The sequence below is a fragment of the Ceratotherium simum genome, chromosome 24, assembly GCF_057802395.1.
Source record: "Ceratotherium simum simum isolate JZ-2026a chromosome 24, ASM5780239v1, whole genome shotgun sequence".
Classification (NCBI taxonomy): Eukaryota; Metazoa; Chordata; class Mammalia; order Perissodactyla; family Rhinocerotidae; genus Ceratotherium; species Ceratotherium simum.
The window spans coordinates 46,897,787-46,918,092 of NC_141923.1; the positions used below are offsets into that span (position 1 = coordinate 46,897,787).

At 42.1% G+C, this 20,306-nt stretch overlaps 1 protein-coding gene across 9 annotated transcripts in view; it reads right to left on the bottom strand.

Moving 5' to 3' along the window:
- SAMD4A (sterile alpha motif domain containing 4A) overlaps positions 1-20,306 on the bottom strand; it is a 214,072-nt gene that overhangs the window by 128,461 nt on the left and 65,305 nt on the right. The gene's annotated exons all lie outside the window — the stretch shown is intronic.

Below are 20,306 nucleotides of genomic sequence, written 5' to 3' on the forward strand. Positions count from 1 at the left end.
CACACTTTTGTATTTATAAGTACTTCCTTGCTTGACAGATGAGGAAACTGAGGCTCAGAAAAAAAAACAAGCTATTGGCCTGAGGTCTAGAACTCTGGTGTTTGGACTCAAAGTTGGCTGTGCCTGTCACTCTACCATATTCCCACTGTTCGTGAGACAAGAGCTTGCTGATCAAGCCCAGGGGGAAAAGACCCTTCAGAGAACTAAAGAACTAACCTATGAATAGTGTGTCATTGATTGGCTTACCTGAGCTCTCAGTGTCTCCCCAAAGAAATTCAGATTTTAATAGGCAAACAATTCTGTAGCTAAAAGGACTGGAGGTCTGTGGCTGGATTTCAAGTCTAATATAAGCCATTCAAAGTTGCTGGTGAAAAACTGTGCCAAGATCTCACTTTATAAATGGCTATATAAATGTGGTTCAAGGGGGTGCTGTTAAAAGACATCATGAGATTCGAAACTTTTTTTAACACACATTAAGTTGATATTTTATCCAGTCATTCCATCCAGAGCACACGAGTGTCCACAATAGCCAAGCTGGAAAATGAGTCACAGTCACTGGACTGTTCTCCACCACCGGCAGCTCCCTGTGCTGAGCTGCCATCCTCCTGGGCAGAATTACTGCAGCCTGGAGGCTTACAGATCCCGGGCTCCTACTCCCACAAACTCTCTGGGAACACTCCTCAGCATTAGAAAGAACTTTCTCCTGTTCTTTGCAAACAGAAGACACTTGTGGCAAAACTTGTGCTGGGGCAAATGTACCCAGAAAGAAGGAAATGATCGAGTGACAACCACCTGGGCTTATGTCCCCAGCCCATTGCTTCCTGGAACAAGGTATCCAGCTTCTCAGAGGACTCTTGGTTTCCTCCATTAAAATATGGAGAAAATAAAAATAATGTCTACTTCCTATGTTCCCATGAGGATAAAAGAAAATAGGTGAATTGAGAACAACACAGCACTGTAGAAAGAAGAGTTTAGATATCAGTGAAGTCTGGGAAATAAGATTTGCCAAGATCCTAGGAAAAGGGAGAGAGACTGACAAGGGACTTCTAGAGTGGGCCTGGCCCACCTCCCCACTCCTTCTCAGCCCCAAGCACACCCCCCAGCGATGACACCAGGCCACCTAAGCTCTGTTCTGTTGTGCAGGCTCTGAGGTAGTCTGAAGTGCAGCCCCAGGCATGATGTAGCACAGGGAGTTTCCAAACGGAATGTCCAGAGTCAGCCAGCACTCCAAGAGTGGCCTCCCTGACTTTTTCTGTGTTTTCTTGTTTTTAGGTGTCATGTTCTACCTCATGACCACTAGCCCCCGAGGTTAGGGGGAGGGGGATGTCCATCTATCTTTGTTTCTCCAAAGTATCAAGTAGAACATCCTCAGGAAATGTTTGCTGAAGAATGAAAACAGGAATAGGGATTCATCAGTTGATTACTCATGGTCCAGATAAAGGAAAGGCTATGAAAGAGACAAAGACTCCCTCCCTCCCAATCCCCACCCCCAAAAATGTTTAAAGAGCCCTGGTAAGAATGGCTGTCATCAGGGAAGACGGCAGGTCTCTTGTGAACTGTGAGACTGAGTTCCCAACCATGACGTGTCTCGAATGCATGACAGGCCTGTGGAGATATTGATCCCCTCAGCCCTCAAGCAGCTGGACATAGCCCAGGGTAGCTGAGTGACCCCAGCGTGCAGAACAAACCTTAGCACTTTTCCATGTGCCCGGGTACGTAAGGGACGGAGAAACATCACAGCAATGTGGAACTGCAATCCTAAACGCCTCCTCTCTATGTTACAGAGAGCCAGAGATAAAACGCATGCTTGGTTCTCAAGTTTCATTTATTTCCTTGCCTGATTCCTCACTTACGACATCAGGCCCCCACAAGCCTCTGTGAGCGAGGCATCCCCAGTTTACAGGTATGCAAACTGAGCCTCAGAGAAGCCAAGCGACTTGCCCAGGGTCATCCTTTTCTAAGCACCAGACTGCCCCCAATTCTGCTCATGCTCTACCTGCCACACAGTGTGTAGGACATGCCCAGCCAGCGGATGCGTCCAATTCCTCAGTGTGACTTGTCTTCTAACGAATTTAACAGTGACATTAGAAGACGTGAGAGTCAAAAGCACAAAGTAAGGACACGATAATGGGAAAAGAGTAGAAAGGCTTGGAGGAACGCTGTGAAGAGGGAAGGAACCTCATTTGAAGACCAAGTGGACACCACGGTGGAAATATCACAAATGGCGGGAGAGGTCAAGGAAGACACTCTTGTTGTCGGGCGAGTTGACTGTGACAGGGCCAGATGGCTATCCAGAGCAGGATATCAAACAAGCTTGTGGAAATGTGGGTCGGGGCTCAGGATGGGGGCTACCTACAGTTGGGACCTGGAAGTTATTTGCCCAGAGAAGAAGGCCAAAACTTTGAGGCTGGCTGAGAACCTGTGGGAGAAGACAGTCAAGGTCTGAAGCATGAGGGGGGTGGCTGAGTCTCTGTGAGGGGGTCTGGGAGCTCTGTGGCCCTAGGCTAACATTTGTAATTAACTGGAAAGCCAAAGAGTTATTATATCTTCCCTTTAAGCTCCTCTCATATCTACCTCATGTGAATCAATTAAAGAATATTCTTGACTCCAAGGTCCTAGAACCTAAAGTTGAGCTGTGCTGTTAAAGGTATTTTCACCCCGCAGCTCCTGGGATAAATGAGATCTCTCCACCGCGCAATCTTTACACTATCCAGATCTACAGAATGGCAAGTTAGAACCCAAAGGGGACATTCTCATCTCCAAGAGATGGCTGGAAAGAGGACTGGCTCTTCAGTGGCTGATTTCAACAGTCCTCATATGAAGTTGCCCTAAACTGTCACTCCGCACAGCTGACCTGTCCAACCAGCACAGTTTTCCCTAGGAAAGAGCCTGGCAGTCACTTTACATGGATTGTATCACTGAACAGGACAGACAGGTGTCCACACCTTAGCAGAGAACCCAGCACAACCTTGACAGCAACACCCTCAACAGAAAACTTTGCCTACAAAACTAGAAATAGTACTTCCAGCTGACCCCCCCCACTTCCCCTCCGAAAATCTAGCATCTCTCTGACTTCTCGACTGGCAATGAAGAAACAGACCAACAAACAGCCCAATCACATTGTTAATTCCAACTGCCCTGGAAAGTGAGAAAGGAGTCAGAGAGGAAGCCTGCGCCTAAAGGGAGGGAAACGCAACAGAGCAGTGCGGAAAAGTCTTTATGTGTGAACTGATAGTGTTACTTACAGAAGGGAAGTTTTAGCTGATTATCAGTTTCACTTTCTCATTACATCACAGATAGATGGTGGGTAGACTAATTTGCTTCAGTGCCCAATGTACCCGGAATATTTTATAGTAAAATATTTTAATGGCCAATATTAACTGTAATTTATCACTGTAACTTTAGCGAGGAAATTGAAAAATGATCACACTACAGGTGTTAAACACATCTGTAGATTAGATGGAATGCCTGCATTCCTATAAAAGGCATCCTGAATACCAGTCAATTTGACATTGGCTTCCACTGGAAAATAGTTGTTAAACTTCTCCAGGGGATGGAGAAACGGGGAAAAAATCAGGGTATTTATCACCATTGCCCTGTGGGCTTGGCAAAATATGAGGAAACACATAAAAAGCTAGTCACAGAATCAGTTTTACTATAATCCCTGCTCCTTATTTTATTTTATTTTTTATTTATTTATTTTTTTAAAAGATTTTATTTATTTATTTTATTTACCCCCATAGCCCCAGTAGATAGTTGTATGTCATAGCTGCACTTCCTTCTAGTTGCTGTATGTGGGACGCAGCCTCAGCATGGCCGGAGAAGCGGTGCGTCGGTGCGCGCCCGGGATCCGAACCCGGGCCGCCAGCAGCGGAGCGTGCGCACTTAACCACTAAGCCATGGGGCCGACCCCCTGCTCCTTATTTTAAAAGACATCTGCGCAAATATCTCAGCATCTCTTGGTATCTCAAGAGACAGGCGTGTGCTCAGCTATCAGGAGCAGCCAGGGGGTGTCTCCTACCACCACCAAGTAAATCAAAGTCCAAACTCAAGGGAAAGGCCAGGAAGGGGTGACCCAGGGAAGAGATCCTACAGGGACCACCACACTCAGAACAGAGGCCTCTCCAAAGGTGCCCCTTGGGGAGACAAGCCTTTGCCAGCTTCAGATCAAGGTATCTCTCCACATGTCAACAAAGAATAGTGAACTCAAAATGTAACCAGTGAAAAACAATCTAGACAAAGTGACATGATATGAAAATCTATTGAAATGACGAAGGGTAAAAACGGAAACCAATGATTATTGGAGAGCTGAATTCTACAGTAAGGAAAGTTAAAGCACAAAAATCTAACCAATGCTGCCCATCTGATTTTTATTCATTTTTCCATGTCCACCACAAAACTAGCTTCCTCAATAATATTAACAATAATAATAATAAATATTTGTTGATCATTTATTATATGCCAAACATTCTTAAGCATTTTACACGTATCAATTCCTTTCCTTATCAAAACAAACCTAAGTAGCAAATTCTATTATTATCTCCATGTTACAGATGACAAAATTAAAGCACAGAGAGGTCCAAGAGATTACACAATGTCACACGACTAGTAGGAGCTAAAGCCTAGATTCGCACCCAGGCATTTTGGCTTCAGGGCCTCTGCTCTTAATCACTATGCTTTACTGTCTCTCAAGGAAGAGGAATGTCCAAACGAAAGAGAGAGAAAACAATGCCAGTGAAATAAAATGGGCTCTACCTTGCCCTTGCTGGAATAAACTCAGTCAATCAATTTCTATGCTTTGATTCCATGTTCCCCAAGGAAAGCGGACACTGTGATTGCCGCCCCTGCATCCATCCCACCTCTCCCCCACTGTGGGGAGGACATGGGATTTGGAAGACCAATCCATTGGTGTGGTCACTGAAAAAGCATACCTTCTATCCACAAAATAATAAGCTGGCATTTTTGTTTATGGATTAGCTTCTTGTGTACTTGGGAAATGTAAGTCTTTCCAGACCATCCATGAGGTAACTGGTCAAATCAAACTTGAGATCTGCAAAGGTGAAGATCAGACCCTAGTCTACAACGAAAAAAAGCCAAAGAAGAGCAGCGTCCCTTGAAGTCCAACCTGAAATAGACATCCAGCCCAATTCACTTCTCCAGGAGAGAATAAAAATAAGCATCATTTACTGAGCACTTACTATGTATGTGCCAGACAGTGATGAGCGGCTCGACATGCCATCTTCCTCACACATCCTCTGTACTCTCCCTGGAGAGAGCGGTAGGGGCTTACCAGCCATGGAGTGGAGGCTGGTGGTTCCCAAGTGTCAGAGATCAATACTGCTTCCGGGACAAAATTTATGCTGGCCTGTGGCTAAATACGAAAAATCTGGACAATACATAGCTTTTCCAGAAGCTATATGTGAGTGGTATAGAGGACTATCCTATATTCTGAGACTATATTCTTCCTACTCCTAGTGTTGAAATATCTTCTTCTATGAAAGGATTGTAACATTATATGACAATTTTACTATTACTGTTTTTAATATCCTTTCTTAAGATAAAAGCCAACAACCCTATGTTGAGCCTCCTCAATTAAAAAAAAAATCGTCAGATCATAAAATCCCAAAGCGTAGGGTCACCGGCCCAGGGAGCTCACACCCTGGGTTTTGCCTCAACCACAGAGAAAATTTAGAAAACAAAGAGACAATCCCAGTGGCTGAAAAGTACCCTGTGCTACTAATGTCTTACTTGCTAAGCTCCCATCTGACCTCCAGTTACTCTCTTAGTCCCCGAGTGGCTGCCACTAGTAGGAATTCCCTATCCTTCCTGGCCAAGCTGACATGCTGGGCAGAGTTCAGGACACAGCCTTAAACGTGGTTTCCTGATTAACAGGGAGACTCCAGTTAGGCAGGAAGGAGTTCAAGTTTGAGTATTATATGTCATAGTCATCTACCAGTTCTTAGGAATGAATACATCAACAGAAATGACCTGCAGCAAAATATCATTCCTGAGAAAATCCCCAACAACCCAGCGAGAGACCCTTGTCACTACACTGCATCTTTTGTGTCTTCTTTTGACAAGAAAGCGACACACTTAAGACTCAGTTACTCTAAAACACATTCGAACCAAACATATTTGGGAAAGCTAATAGTGACTGAGAGAAATGAGCACTAAAAGGAACCAGACACAAGATCTATATGACTTCCTAGCGAAGAAAGAGGGTGCTGAGAAGAGAACCCCAAAACAGGAGTCGGGAGATGTATGTTGACTTGGTTCTGCCACTAAATTGCCTTAAAATCTTAGGAGAAATCATTCTCATGTCTTCTACTTCCCCACCTGCAAAATAAGATGGCTGGTCACTCTAAATCCTAAAATTCTCTTATTGATGATTTTATTCATCGTCAGGAGAAAAGAGCAAGGTACCTTCATGTGTCAAGAAGGACAGTGAGAAATAATATTGAAAGAAAACCTTGAGAGAAAGTGGAAAGTTCCCCAGGGGTCTCAAGGCCCTGATCAGACACTGATGAAAGACTTGCTGATGAAGAGCCCTAGGAACATCTCCAGTGGGGTTCTCTCCAGAGTGAGCTTCCAGTGAGAGGAGAGAAACGAAGAAATGGGCCTATATTGCTGACAGCAAGAAAGACAGGGGAAGGAAGAGGGCAGTAAGAAAACAGGAGGGAAAGAAACAGCGACAAGGCAAAGGCCTAAAATAAGTGGGATCCTATGAGTGACAAAGAGCATGTGAGAGAGCATGGATGAGTACAACTCTGCACAAGGTTCACAGTGTCTGAGAGAAGGGGGGGAGGAAAGAAGAGAAAGCTGAAAGAAAGAGAGGGGGGAAGAGCAAGGAAAGAAAGGGAAACAAGGGAATCCAGAACCCTGCTTACCATTTGAGTAGAAATAGAATTTAACTCTCCCCCATCCATCTACCAAAAAGAGTCACCAGATGTGAGGTCCCACGGCATCCTGCCAGATTAAATAGCGAAGAGCCACACTCTTAAAGAAAACAATATAGTACCATTTTCTATAATATAGTGAACACAGAGGCAGCCCATCCATATGCAGATATGGAAGAAAAAAACTCCACAAAGGGTCTATAACCTTTTAAAAAAAGATTCTGGGCTAAGCTATCCAGAAATAGAACATTTTGATTACAAAATAAAAACTAGGTCAATAAGATAATGGACGTGATTTAAATGAAAATCACAGTATTTGTAATGGGCTAAAAATGGTATCAATATTACTGCAGAGAAAGAATATAATTAAATGTATTTTTAAACAGCACCTCCCTGCCCCAGCCCTGCAGATCCCAGCCTGGCCACCAGTATTCCTCTACCTCATCGGAGTGGAATGTGCTGGCATGCCACAAGTTGGTCTGAAGAATGCAGTTTCCGCACTACTTTAGAAGATCCCAAATGACACTGGTTAGCTACATTCTTTCACTTGTAGATCACTGTTATTCATTTACAAAGCAAAAAAAATGGAAAGGTTAGGAATCTGACCATTTCCTTCTTTTACCATTTTTACTACATGGCCAGGAAACATGCAAATGGAGGTATAACTGCCACAGTTCTCTTGGGTCCACTGAAACAAGGAAAATTCCGGGCCATCATATGAGGTGGATATAGATCCTAAGAGGTTTTAGCACAGGCTAGGAATTAAGATAAATGGTAGAAGCACAAATTTCTGGTTTTCTGTCTATAGCTTGTGGTGTGACTTATGGAGAAACTCTAACTCTTGAGTGTAATTTATCTTCTAAACCCCTCACATGGGGAGGCAAAGAGGAGCAAGATGAATTAGTCATAAGAAATAATGTTCTGGATGGTGAGTACAGTTACCACGATGGGCACACGAAGGTTGCTGTGGCATTTCCTTGGATGTCTATACAAGAGCCAAGGCCTAGGACTCTGTTTCTGAGGAAATACCAAAGGCCTGTCCAAACTTGGGATGTCTTCAGGGGTCAAATAAAGATTAAGCAGAATTACTCTCTGATGAATATATTACCACTTTAGAATATATCTGTGTATACACACACACACAGATATGTATATATAGTATTCCTTATTAAAGGAGATTGCATCAATATTTATATCATGGAAATCTCAGAATAAGATACCATATGACTACATATACATATTAATCATTCAGAAGAGATTATTTTCAAAATCTCTCTGTGAGTAGTGCATATTTACTAGTAAGTTTTTAAAAAGAATTAACCCTTTAATATGCTTAAATTCTACCATACCAACCATTAGTTGCAAGGCATTCATTCATCCTTAGAAAGCATAAGCTCACGTGCCATGAAGAAAATCTATTAAATGACAACTGAACGTGTCAAATCAAAGAGAAGTAGAGAACTAGTCATTTTACGTCACAACTCGTGTAACACTGAATTCCCTGAGTGCAAGTAAGAGCATTTGTAAAATATCATTAAGTTAGTGTCCACTTCACCCCCTCTTTACTTAGAACATCATAATGAAAGGCATTTCCATATGCAGCAAGCTGACAGACACCACAACCACGAGTCCCTTCTGTAAGTGACTTCAGGAGCTCCAAACCCCTGGTATTCTGAGTCAAGTGAAATAAGTCACTATAATAGGTCTTGAGGAATTCTAAACCAAGAGAAAGGCCAAAAAGTTAAGGATCATCTGAGCTCATGCCGTCACTCTGGGGGTTGTTCTTATTTATAGCTCCTCCCTAGCACCAAGGCCTCCAAACCCTGAAATGAAAATAGTGAAGCAAATGTGTGGCAAGCGTCACTTCGGACGTGGTTAAAACTTCTGCGAATGTCGAGAAAGCCTGGTGCTCAGTTTCCTGACAAAAAGCATTCAGTCAATGTTGTTTTTAACTCTGACCTTCCATAACCTCAGCGTGGAGATCCTAATAGGGAGGAGAGAAAAGAACTAGAAGGTCAAGCAAGTAAAAACATTGAGAGAATGCCCAGCGCAAGCATATGACACGAGCATGCCTCTGTTCTGTGAGCCTGGTGGGGGAAATGGATTATTTTTAGGGAAGGGAAGCAAGACGACAAAATAAGCTCTTGACAAAGAGCATAAAAGCTTATGTTGGGAAAAGCTTGGAGGCGGAAAAAGCATCAGAGTCATTTGCACTGTCACAGGATAAACTTGGTCTCGCAGTGACTTGGGCATATTTTGACTTCTCAGCAGGCAGGAACCAGCAGGGGGCTGGGGAAACTGGTGTTTTTGGAGAAAGAGAAATAGCTGCTTGAGCACGAGTGTCGAGTGTCGGAAGTCCTCTTCCTTACTGCCAACCCCACAAGACATAACTAATCCAGTCGCAGGAGCTACTATAATGAGACAAATGGGACAAGATTGAGTCACTGACAACTAATACCCCCAGATCATCGACAATGGGACCATTCCAATAAATGCAAGAAGGGAAAAAACACTAGCCAGTAACACGGGGATCCTTGTCTATAAAAAGGATCATGGAAGATATTCTAATTTTATCTAAGCAATTATTAATTACTTATACAGGTTTAAGAACAGGATGGACCGGTGAATCAACAAATGATGTAAAAGTTTATCTATAAACAATGTGTAAACCCTCTATTCCAAGCCTTTATCTGATAAAGTTGTGAGTCTGATTGATTTAATTCACTTTCATTCACCTCTCTTTTGTCGACTTTGTCAGGTGAGGATCAGTGAATACAAAAGAGGAGGCAAGTGGGAAGACACAAGACTTCTCTCTGGAATAATCATTCCCCCAGTAAGAGTCCTCAATACCCCTTCCATTGCCCTATTAGTGCATTGTAAGTCAGCAACTATGACAGAAAATCTTGGTTTTTTGATAGTAAACATTCCAATGGTTAAAAGTCTAAACAGACTAGGAACGAATACCGAATATATCAACACTGGCCATTTTAATGGGAAAAATATGAAATACATATTTTCATGTAAATGGAAATCCTCCATTTATAAAAGCAGGCAAGATAATTATGTCTGACAAATACTTATAGGCAAATGAGGACAAGTAGAAAAAAAAGTTCCCTCTTCTAAAATAATCTTTTTTTCAGAATACAGTTCTCCTAAATTCTGACATTTATGCTTGCTTGAAAAACCAATTTAAGTCAACAACTTCCCACTCTGTTATTCAACTCTGAGGCATAAAAATTTGATTAAATAGCCCAAAAATGCTTTCATGCACAAGGAGCTGGCAACAACTGACTTACACCATGACAAAGTCATGCTTTAGCTTGACTTCTACCCAGTTGTTGTGTTGGCACCCTACTAAATCTTAGGTTCTCCATCTCCCAGCTCTTTCTCACTCCACCTTCTGCCTTCTTTGAGAACTATACCAAAGCCTCCCAGTATGGACTTTCTCCCTTGATCACCACCACACTACTCCAGTCCCTTTGAAAAACACCTTTTCTGTTTCAACGACACCATAACCAGACTGGCATGTTCTGGCCCTGGGTCAAAGCCTCCCTTCCAAAACAGGATCCTGTGACTTCCCATTTCCTAAAACCTCTTTCCCACTCTTGAATACTCTTGTCACTCAGCTTCTCTGTCTCTTCTGGCTCCTTCCTTCCCCTAATAACCTTAATAAACCACAACTCATCAAATCACGAGACAACTCCAGGATCACAAGTTCAACTGCCTACTTGACAGCCCCACAAGGACATCTAATAGGCATCTCTAGCTTAACATGCCCAAAACTGAATTCTTGATTTTGGTTATAACCTGGTACTTCTTCAAGTGTTTCCCATCTCAATAAATGATATCACTCAACTGCTTAGGGCAAAAGTTTGGAATCATCTCTGACTCCTCTATCTTTCACACCACACATCTCATCCAACAACAAATCATGTTGACTTGCCTTGAAAATATATCTCCAGAATCCAAGCACTTTCCTCCACATCCACCATTGCTCTCCCAGTCCAAGCCATCACTATCCTCACCTGGAACACTGGAATAACCTGACCGAGCTGCTGGCTTCCGCTATTCCTCTTCCACTAAAGTCTATTCTCTCTACTGCATTCAGAGTGGTCATTTACAAAGTCCAATGAAATTCTTTCATTCTCCTTCCCAAACCTTCCAAAAGCTTCCCATCACACTTAGAATATAATCCAAAGTTTTACATGGACTGTACGGCTCCTGGTAGCCTGTAGCCTATAAGGCTATCCCTCCAACTTCATTTCCTACCACATTTTGCTTGCTCACCCCACTCCAGTCCACTGACTTTCCTACTATTTTTTAAACACACAACAACTCTGAATATTATCTCTGCACATGGATTAAATATTATCTCTATGCAAATGTTAAATCTATTTATCCATCTACCAACCTGCTTCTCTGATACAGACTCAGGATACACACTCTGTCTATAAAGCGTCTCAAGCTAGATCTCCCTATGCCCACACAAATTAGACACTGCAAAAAGGAGCTCTTTTCCCGTCACAAGGCTGGAAGCCTTGAAGAAACTGCTGTACTTCAACCCACAATCAGTCAGCTGCCAAATCCTGCCGTGTTCCCCACCACAGACCTCTCAGTTTGCCCTTTCCTCTTCCTCCCTCTAGTCAGTTTTATGTCTATCCTGGTCATCTCATGTCTGAAATCCCACACTTCCTCTGGTTGTCCCTTAGGTTCCTCATATTGCTGTAACAAGTGTCCTTCCAGAGGGCTGACAAGGGCTTCTTTCTAATTTTCGTCTTCTAATTTGTGTGTCTATGTGTGTGAACCTCCATTCCCACCTCCTACTACTGAGTCCTCCTATTGCCTTCTACTGTCCCTATGCTGTCCAATAGATAGCCACTAGCCACATGTGGCTATTTAAATTTCAATTAATTAAAATGTAATAAAACTAGAAATTCAGTTCCTCAGCTGCACTAGCCACATTTCAAGTGCTCAATGGCCACATGTGGCTGGTGGGTACCAAATGACCAGCACAGCTACAGAACATTTCCATTATCACAGAAAGTCCTAGTGGACAGTGCTGGAACCTATCCCTTCTGGAAAATGTACTCAACTCTCACAACAAAATCTTCTGCAAGAATAAATCCCATACCCAATAAGCCCTTTCAACCTAATGTTTACCAAGACATCACGTTTCAATTTTAGGGAGCTCCTGAGACATTCTCCCTGACATTCACCTAATTTTAAGGGAAAAATAAATTACATACCCTTTGCCTTCTCCCACAGAAACATGACTTTCCTTTCATAAAAGATCTTTTCTGTGCAGAGTAAATATTTATATATTAATATTCAATTTATACCTTTTTTCAATGCTTGCTCAGCTGTTAAGTCTCTACTCTCTGTTCAATAAGGCTAATTATTTTAGACTGAATGCTCTTGAGGGCAGGACTGATATTTAGTGGTCCCAACCATAGGAAATTCTTTAAAAAGTATGTTTTAATAAGAGTGATCGCCTAGTGGGAAAGCACTTTGGCTTTGAATTGTCCTGCACCTGAGTTCCTGTTCCCCCACTTACTAGCTGGGACTTTGGGCGAGTTATTTAATCCCTCATCATTCTCAGTTTAAGCATCTGTAGAACAGAGAAAATGAGAACTCATAGGGTAGTTGTGATAATCACATGGGATCACATAGCAATGGTTGGTACACGATGACTACTCATTAATGTTAGATGATGATGATGATATCAATTATTTTAAATAGTTGTAAACAAAATAAATAATACTTGAGGAGGTTAAAAGCAAGATGAAAAGAAATGCTGAATGCAATTGCTCATCTTACAGAGTCAAATGAATGTCTTCAGATACAATGTGATAGATATTACTTAAATATCAAATCATGGAAAATATGTATGAGAGTAACATAAACTTTAACGTTTCCATTCTGCTTCTTGTATAAAAGCTGCACAGAGTTTCCAGTTCTTTGGAAAATTTATTTCAGGGACAGTGGAACCTTACTTGGCAAGTCGAAGAACTTTCCATTAGTTAAATGCAAGAAGGATGATTTCATTTGAAAAGCGAAATGTGGAAAGTGGTTAAACGGGCAGGATATAACTAATCATACTAGTCTTTTAAAAAATCTGAAAAACAAAACAATAATAGAGAGAAGAAAGACTTATAATTCAAAGCTCATGTGGACATTATTTTGCACTGAGTGCTTAAATGTCCCTCATCCCAATGAACACATAAAATGGGTACACACACTGCACACATTTGGGGCCTGAGATGTCTCGCCCTGCCTTCGGTAGCTGAAACTCAGAAGTGGCTGTGGGTACTCAAGAGCCAAAGCCAGTACACTAACTCTGCCAAACTGGTCATCCATTCTCCTTTTGCTATGGCTTCCGAAGGTGACAGGCCAGTGGTTCTCAAAGTGTGTGCCTTGGACCAAGAGCAGTAGCATCTCCTGAGAACTTGCAAATTCTTGGGCCCTATACTGGACCTACTGCATTGGAAACTCTGTGGGTGGGGCCCACTTACGTGTGTTTGAATAAGCCCTCTGGGTGTTTCTAGTGCCAGAGCATGGGAGGCACACCTGAGCTGCACCTGGGCCCTCTATTTGGGCAGCTCCAGCAGAGAAGCCACTAGGCCTCTTCTTGGACAGGTAGTATTGAAAATATCTTCAACTGGCGCTCTCCTGTAGTGACACGTGGTACGGATTCAGCCTCCTTCACTAAGACTTGATTCCCCGATATGAAAATTAATGGAATCATTAATAATGCTAAGCAGAGCCAAGGAAAGAGGGGGACCCCACTGGTCCTAAGGCACCAACAAGCTGGGCCATGTGGAAAATCTAACCCTGGAGCAATGCACTTTGTCCATCACGTAGAATCGGCTACAGTCAGCCCCAGAACCACAGTTTAATTTACTCGGCATCCGCAGGAGGAGTTACCGATTAATATAAAGGATGGAGTATTTTGGCTAATTTGGGAAAGCCCTTAACACTTCTTTATTTTTAAATTCATTTTGGAAAACAAAAGAATCACAGAATTATATAACAAAATCTCACCAACTATATGAAAAACAAACAAAAAGGAAAGATACAGGAAACCCTCTTCAGAGGTTTTTCAAAACAGAACACTTCTTAACAGTCAAGGCTCACTTAGAGGGAAATGGAGAAAAATTCTGGACCTCAGAACTCGAATCAGCAAATAGAAGTATTTTTAAGCAAGAATGCCTTAAACGACTTTTGTTGTCATTTTTTAAACGATCTAAAACAAAATGAAAGCTTATTTTAATACTTTGATGCTTTTATAATGTTGACAATAATATTTTCTCAATTCAAATACATTCTTCAGAAGAGCACCTTATTCATTGTTCAGTGGAAGGAGATAAAAATTCAATATGCATAAATTTAAAGTCTCGTGCTTTTTAATAAACAGATTTTGTTTGAAGTTTTTTTTACAAGGTGCATATTATTTTTGTAACTAAGATAATTTTAAAAAACTAGCCCAAGTCTTTCATAAACTCATATAAAAGATGTATTAAATAGTTATACATGTATCGCCAATTTCTTTTTCTTTCTTTTTTTTTTTTTTGAGGAACACTGGGCCTGAGCTAACATATGTTGCCAATCTTCCTCTTTTTTTTCTTTTTTCTCCTCAAAGCCCTGTGGGAGATCAAGATTTGGCCACCCTGAAATATGTCTCTTTATCTTGATTGTTTTCTCTGACAGACATTTGACCTCCCTCACTAACTACCTAAAGAATTTAACATAGAAGACCTGTTCCAGAAAGGAGTTACTATCATATGATGGCTGTAATATAATGTAAAATAGATGTTACAATAGGAAAGGCACCAACAAGCTCATCTTATCAAAAATTCTCTCTCTGGCCACATTCTCTAGGTGGCCCTGCAAAGAGTTGCCAGACAAACATTTACATTTATAAGGGAAATCTCCATTTGTAAAGGTATCTCTCTCTCTGGGGGGAAGGGGGGATGGCCTCTCTAGAAACTTATCAGTGTGGAGGACAAGGCCTTAAATCTACATACACTTGATTACTGTGATTTCTGTCTCCCTCCCCACACCCAACATCCTCCTTTGTCTTTAGCTGAAGATGGTATTTAAGATGAGAATCTCTGCGATTGTGTTGAGAAACTCAGTTTCCCTGGTTTCTCCCATGTATACATGGTATTAAAATTGGTATTATTTTCTCCTGCTAACCTGTCTTTTAACTACTTGGCCAGCCATAAGAACCTGAAGGGAAAGGGTGGAGGGGGATTCTCCCTCTTCCCCGACAGCCCCCAGTACATAGTTGTATATCCTAGTTGTAGGTTATTCTAGTTCATCTATGTGGGATGCCACCTCAGCATAGCTTGATGAGCAGTGAGTAGGTCCATACCCAGGATCTGAACCGGCAAACCCTGGGCCACCAAAGCGGAATGCATGAATTTAACCACTGTGCCACCAGGCTGGCCCCTGTATAGACAATTTCTGAAAGGAGAAAGCTTAACAGTAGTTATATCTGGGCAGTGGGACTGGTGCCGGGGCAGAGAAATAAGACTTTTACTTTTTCACTTAAAATCCTTGAGTCCTATTCAAATTTATTGTTGTATATATTTTGTATAATTCTCTTAACTACACTAGTTAGAAATAAAATAAGTTAACTTAAAATTAATAAATCCATATTATTGGACCATTAACCTTGGGTATCAATTCCATTGACTGTGAATAACCTTAGGGAGCAGTTCCAGCTACCCTTCCCACATGTGAGTATGCTGTCACTAGGTGACAGTAGGTTCTCATCTCGTACAACTCAGTCAAACTGCAAATGAAGAAACTGAGGCCCAGAGAGGTTAAAGGATTTGCCCACACTATCAAACTTACTGATGCTGGAGGCAAGGTTCACCCTCAGTTCTTGGGCTTCTTGGTTTACGCTCTTTTTTGTCATATCACGTTGCTCCTCACATGTTCTACAACACCAGTTATGTGTTAATCTAAGATCTGAATCACAACCATGAAGTTACCACAGTGTTACAAAAACATAACTCCACGAGAACTGAAGATGAACACTATAGTTAAACCCTCACTTAATCATGGTCTGTGTGGAGGACCTATATGGACGCAGAGTGATGGGAGGGTGAGGGTCGGGCCCTGGTAGTTTTCTGCTTGACTCTGAGGCCTCCACTTACTGATTGTGTGACTAAATGTGTGTAACCTCTTTACACTTTCTTTCTCTCACCTATAATTTTGCAATTTAAAACAGTATCTATCTACTTAATAGAATGGTGAGGATTAAATGAAATAGTTTATGACAAGTTCATAGCCGAATGCCCGGTCCATAGTAAGTGCTCAATAAGAGTTAGTTATTATTAATCAAAATTTTAGTTTTTAAACTTAAAACTAGGTACAGTTCAAAACCTTCCTCACCAATTCCTGGCTGTTTTTAATCTATTACAACCATGGTACCCTCCCCCAAATATGATGATACGTGCTCTTCTTGAGAAGATCTGCATTTACCACGAATTAGTACCCTTGGAAAAGACACCCCTCCCTGGCTTGTTCTCCCAGCAGTGAGGGCTGAGAAGCTCTGATTTAATGAATGTGTGTGAAAACACTGTGGAATGGCCGTTTCCTAAACAAAAGATATCCTTTGTGTTTAGTTCACCCTGAATCGTGGCTGGTCATCATTTGTCCTCAAATCTCTGGGTCACTCACATGACCTTTGACTGTTGCCCCAGCTAGCTGCCTGCAATAAGAACGTGTTCTAATGGGTCCCTCTGGGCCCTGCCTACCTTCCCAGCCCAAGTAAGCCCCGTCTCTGGGGCTCCCCCTCGGGGAGAGCCCTTCTTTTCTCCTATCCACAGGTGGTGAGGCCTCTCTTCTTTAAGCCAAAAGTGCAAAAAACTCCTGTGACTAATTTCTTTTCCAATTGGAGAAGCTAGTTTTCCACTATTCTCTTCAGTCAAGAAGAAGTCAGTCAAATCCCTGTGACCTTCTTAACAACAACATTCTTTGAAGGCACACAGAGTAAGCAATAACTGACATACCTGGAATACCTCACCACACATATTTCTCAGGTGTCTTATAACACCACGAAACTCCAAACAGCATACCAACCCCTGCCTACCGGCTTAAATGGAAATTAAAATATCTAAGCCTATTGTCAAGGCATTTTGGGGATATTTAATAATTCTTACTGGAAATGATAACAACAACCTATTGAGAGCTCATGCTGTAAATCTTTGGGCCTAGGAGACTTCCTAGCTCGAGGCTGGGACTTCCATAAAAGGGCTAACATGTGCCAGTGTCTGGTTTAGCGATCAGGTCAGAAGAACAGCTTTGGATTTTGAAACTAAACTGTCAAGGTGGTGAGGCTGCACTTGTTGTCACCAACCACGGAGTCGAGAAGGTTTGCAGTCAGTTCATCTGCAGTTAGACCAACAAGGAGCTCCTCAGTGAGTTTCAAATAGGGCAAACAATTCCGAAGGGTGCATTCCTTTTTTTCCTTTTCCTATAGTTCTTCTTTTTCAAAATCAGGTCTGTTGAAGTGGAGCAGAAGTAAAGTGAGTAGAGCAGAGGATGGAGTTTTTTTTTTTTTTAATTGAGAAATAATGAATATATAACAGTAGTTTCAGGTGTACAACATAATGATTTGATATTTGTATATATCGTGAAATGATCTCCACCATAAGTCTAGTTAACACCCATCATCACAAATACTTACAAATTTGTTTTCGTTCTGAGAACTTTTAAGATCTACTCTCTTAGCATCTTTCCAATATACAATACAGTATTGTCAACTAAGTCACCGTGCTGTACACGACATCCCCGTTAAGTCCATAATGAAGACTCATTTATCTTATAACGAAGTTCGTACCTTTTGACCACCTTCACCCACTTCGCCCACTCCCCTTCTCCTCCCCCTCTGGCAACCACCAATCTGTTCTCTGTATCTATGTGTTCGGACTCTTTTTAGATTCCACGTATGAGTGAAATCATACAGTATTTGTCTTTCTCTGTCTGACTTATTTCACTTAGCATAATGCCCTCAAGGTCCATCCGTGTTGTTGCAAATGGCAGGGTTTCCTTTTTTATGGCTGACTGATATTCCATTGTTTATATATACCACATCTTTGAGGGATGGAGTTCTTGGAACAGGGTTCTAACTCCCCTGTTCTTGCCTGTTGTCTTACGATTTTTATGATGTTCCTTGCTTATTTAATGCTTTATTCTTATTGAACATCTGCCTTCCTCTCCAGATATCAGAGGAACTAAAGATGCAGCTGAATCAGCAGACCTTGGAGAAGAGGGAGTTATTTTCCTTTACAGTCTAGGGCTTTCCAACTACATGTTGGGCTCACTGCTGAGTTCTCCATCATTCAAAGGTTCTGGCAGGCCAGTGACACTGTGTGACCCATCTCCCAGTGTTTACTAATGCTCACAGGCCTATGAGACCATGTTCAGAAATGCAGGGTTTGTAGGTTTGGTTAAAGCAGACTTGCTTCCCCTTGATTCCGAATGCTTTTATTTCATCTGATTCTCTGAACCTCCCCTCCTCCACAACCTCCCAACCAGCAACCAGGAACCAGGAAGCTGGACCATCCACTCGACAGCATCTTTCATCCCTGCTATCTCAGTGACTAACACAGCACACAGCTGATACTGAGTGAATGTCTGCTGAATGAGTGAATGAATAAACTCAGTGCCCATTACTCTACTCAGATAGTAGGGCAAAGATTTGCCTGGATTTGGGGCCAGAGTCAGGGCCACATGGATTTAAAAACGGTTCTTCTAGGGACAGCCAACGCCAGACCAATTTGAGGGTAGCATGTTTGCAACACCAGCTCTTGTTTTGTGTCTCCTCTGCCTGCTTACCACCTATTCCCCAGGTATACCTGGTGCCCCCCTCGTTGAGTAGAGTCCCCTTGTACTGTACTCCCTAGGACTACTGTTCCAGCCTCGACAAAGCCTCGTCCATATTATCATGACCTTAATCCTCGGCCCTCAGTGAGACGTCAGGAAGGAAACCTGGTAAATGAGTTCACATCACAGTGCTGGAAGAAGCCAGATATATTCATTTTAGAGAGCAACTTAGAACTAATATCTACCTTCCAAGAGCTTAAAATTTATTGACTTCTTGATAAAAGCCCAGATAGAAAATTAAAGGTCATTTGTCCTCCACACTCAAAAAATGGCTTCACATAGACACTACACTGGACTTGGAGGCAGAAGACTTGGGTCTGCCTCCTATTGGCTGGTTATCTTAAGCAAAGCCTGTACTCTCTCTGATCTGAAATGTCACATGTCAAATGGAAAGCACAATGCCTCCGTCTCACAGTGCCATTATCTGGAGTAAATGCAATGACATTTATAACACAACTCTAATGCAGTAGATGAACAAGTGTAGTGAAATAGTGCAGAAAAGAAGGGGCGGGAAGACTATTCCTTGAAAACCCAGAATATAAGATAGAAGGGAAAATGGAAATAAAATGAGTTTCAGAGGAGACTTGGGCTGTGGTCTGCAGGCCCTACCACATAATCATATATCAAGAGTACACGTGGCCCCTGCTTTCAGACCCGGTGTACTCCCAGAGATGCTGGTGAGGAGGAGATAGTGGTGATTATGTCCTTACTGCTTGATGGCCAAATACCTGGCACTATTCTGAGCACTTGATATGTTTTATCTTGTTCAACCTGACAATGACTCCACAAGGTAAGTAATAATATTACCCCCATTTTACAGATGAGAAAACAAACTAAGGCCCAGAGAATTTAATTCATGATTAAATGCAATTCCCTCCAAGCACATACGTTTCTTTTCAACAGACTGTTGAATGAGAGGATAAAGGCATCAGGAAGTAAAAGCTGAGCTTTTATTCAGCAGGACTGAAAGGGTGAAGCAGAGAGAGGTGAAGCCCAAGAGCAGTGGTAGGTTATAGACAAGAAGTCTCTATGAAGTTATAGACACTGAGAAAAAACCTGCAAGATTCCTAGTGGGACAGACCAAAAGGAAATTCTTCATAATGGAAAAAAATGCACTCTGTGTATAAGGGGAAGGCTGCTAGGAAGCCAGGAGAATGTAATTGTTGGGAAATCAGCAGAGATCATACCACGGCCTTTTCCCCACAACCTGCCCCACGCACCACGCACACTAATCAGCAATGTTCTCATTCTTGGAGGCACGACCTGCCGTGACAATTGAGGGCTGGGGTGAGGGCACACTGATGAACCTGCTGCCATCCCCAAAGCCTCTGCCAGCTCTGAGTATTCAACACCATTCCTGTGAGCAATGACAGGAGGAAACAACTAAAGCTAGCTGTCACCACCAGACTGCTAATGAACATCAGCAAGTCTGCAAACAAAACTACCTGCTTCTTCACAATTAAATGACCACCCACAATAGTATAAAATCGGAAAAGGAGCCCCTTCCACCGG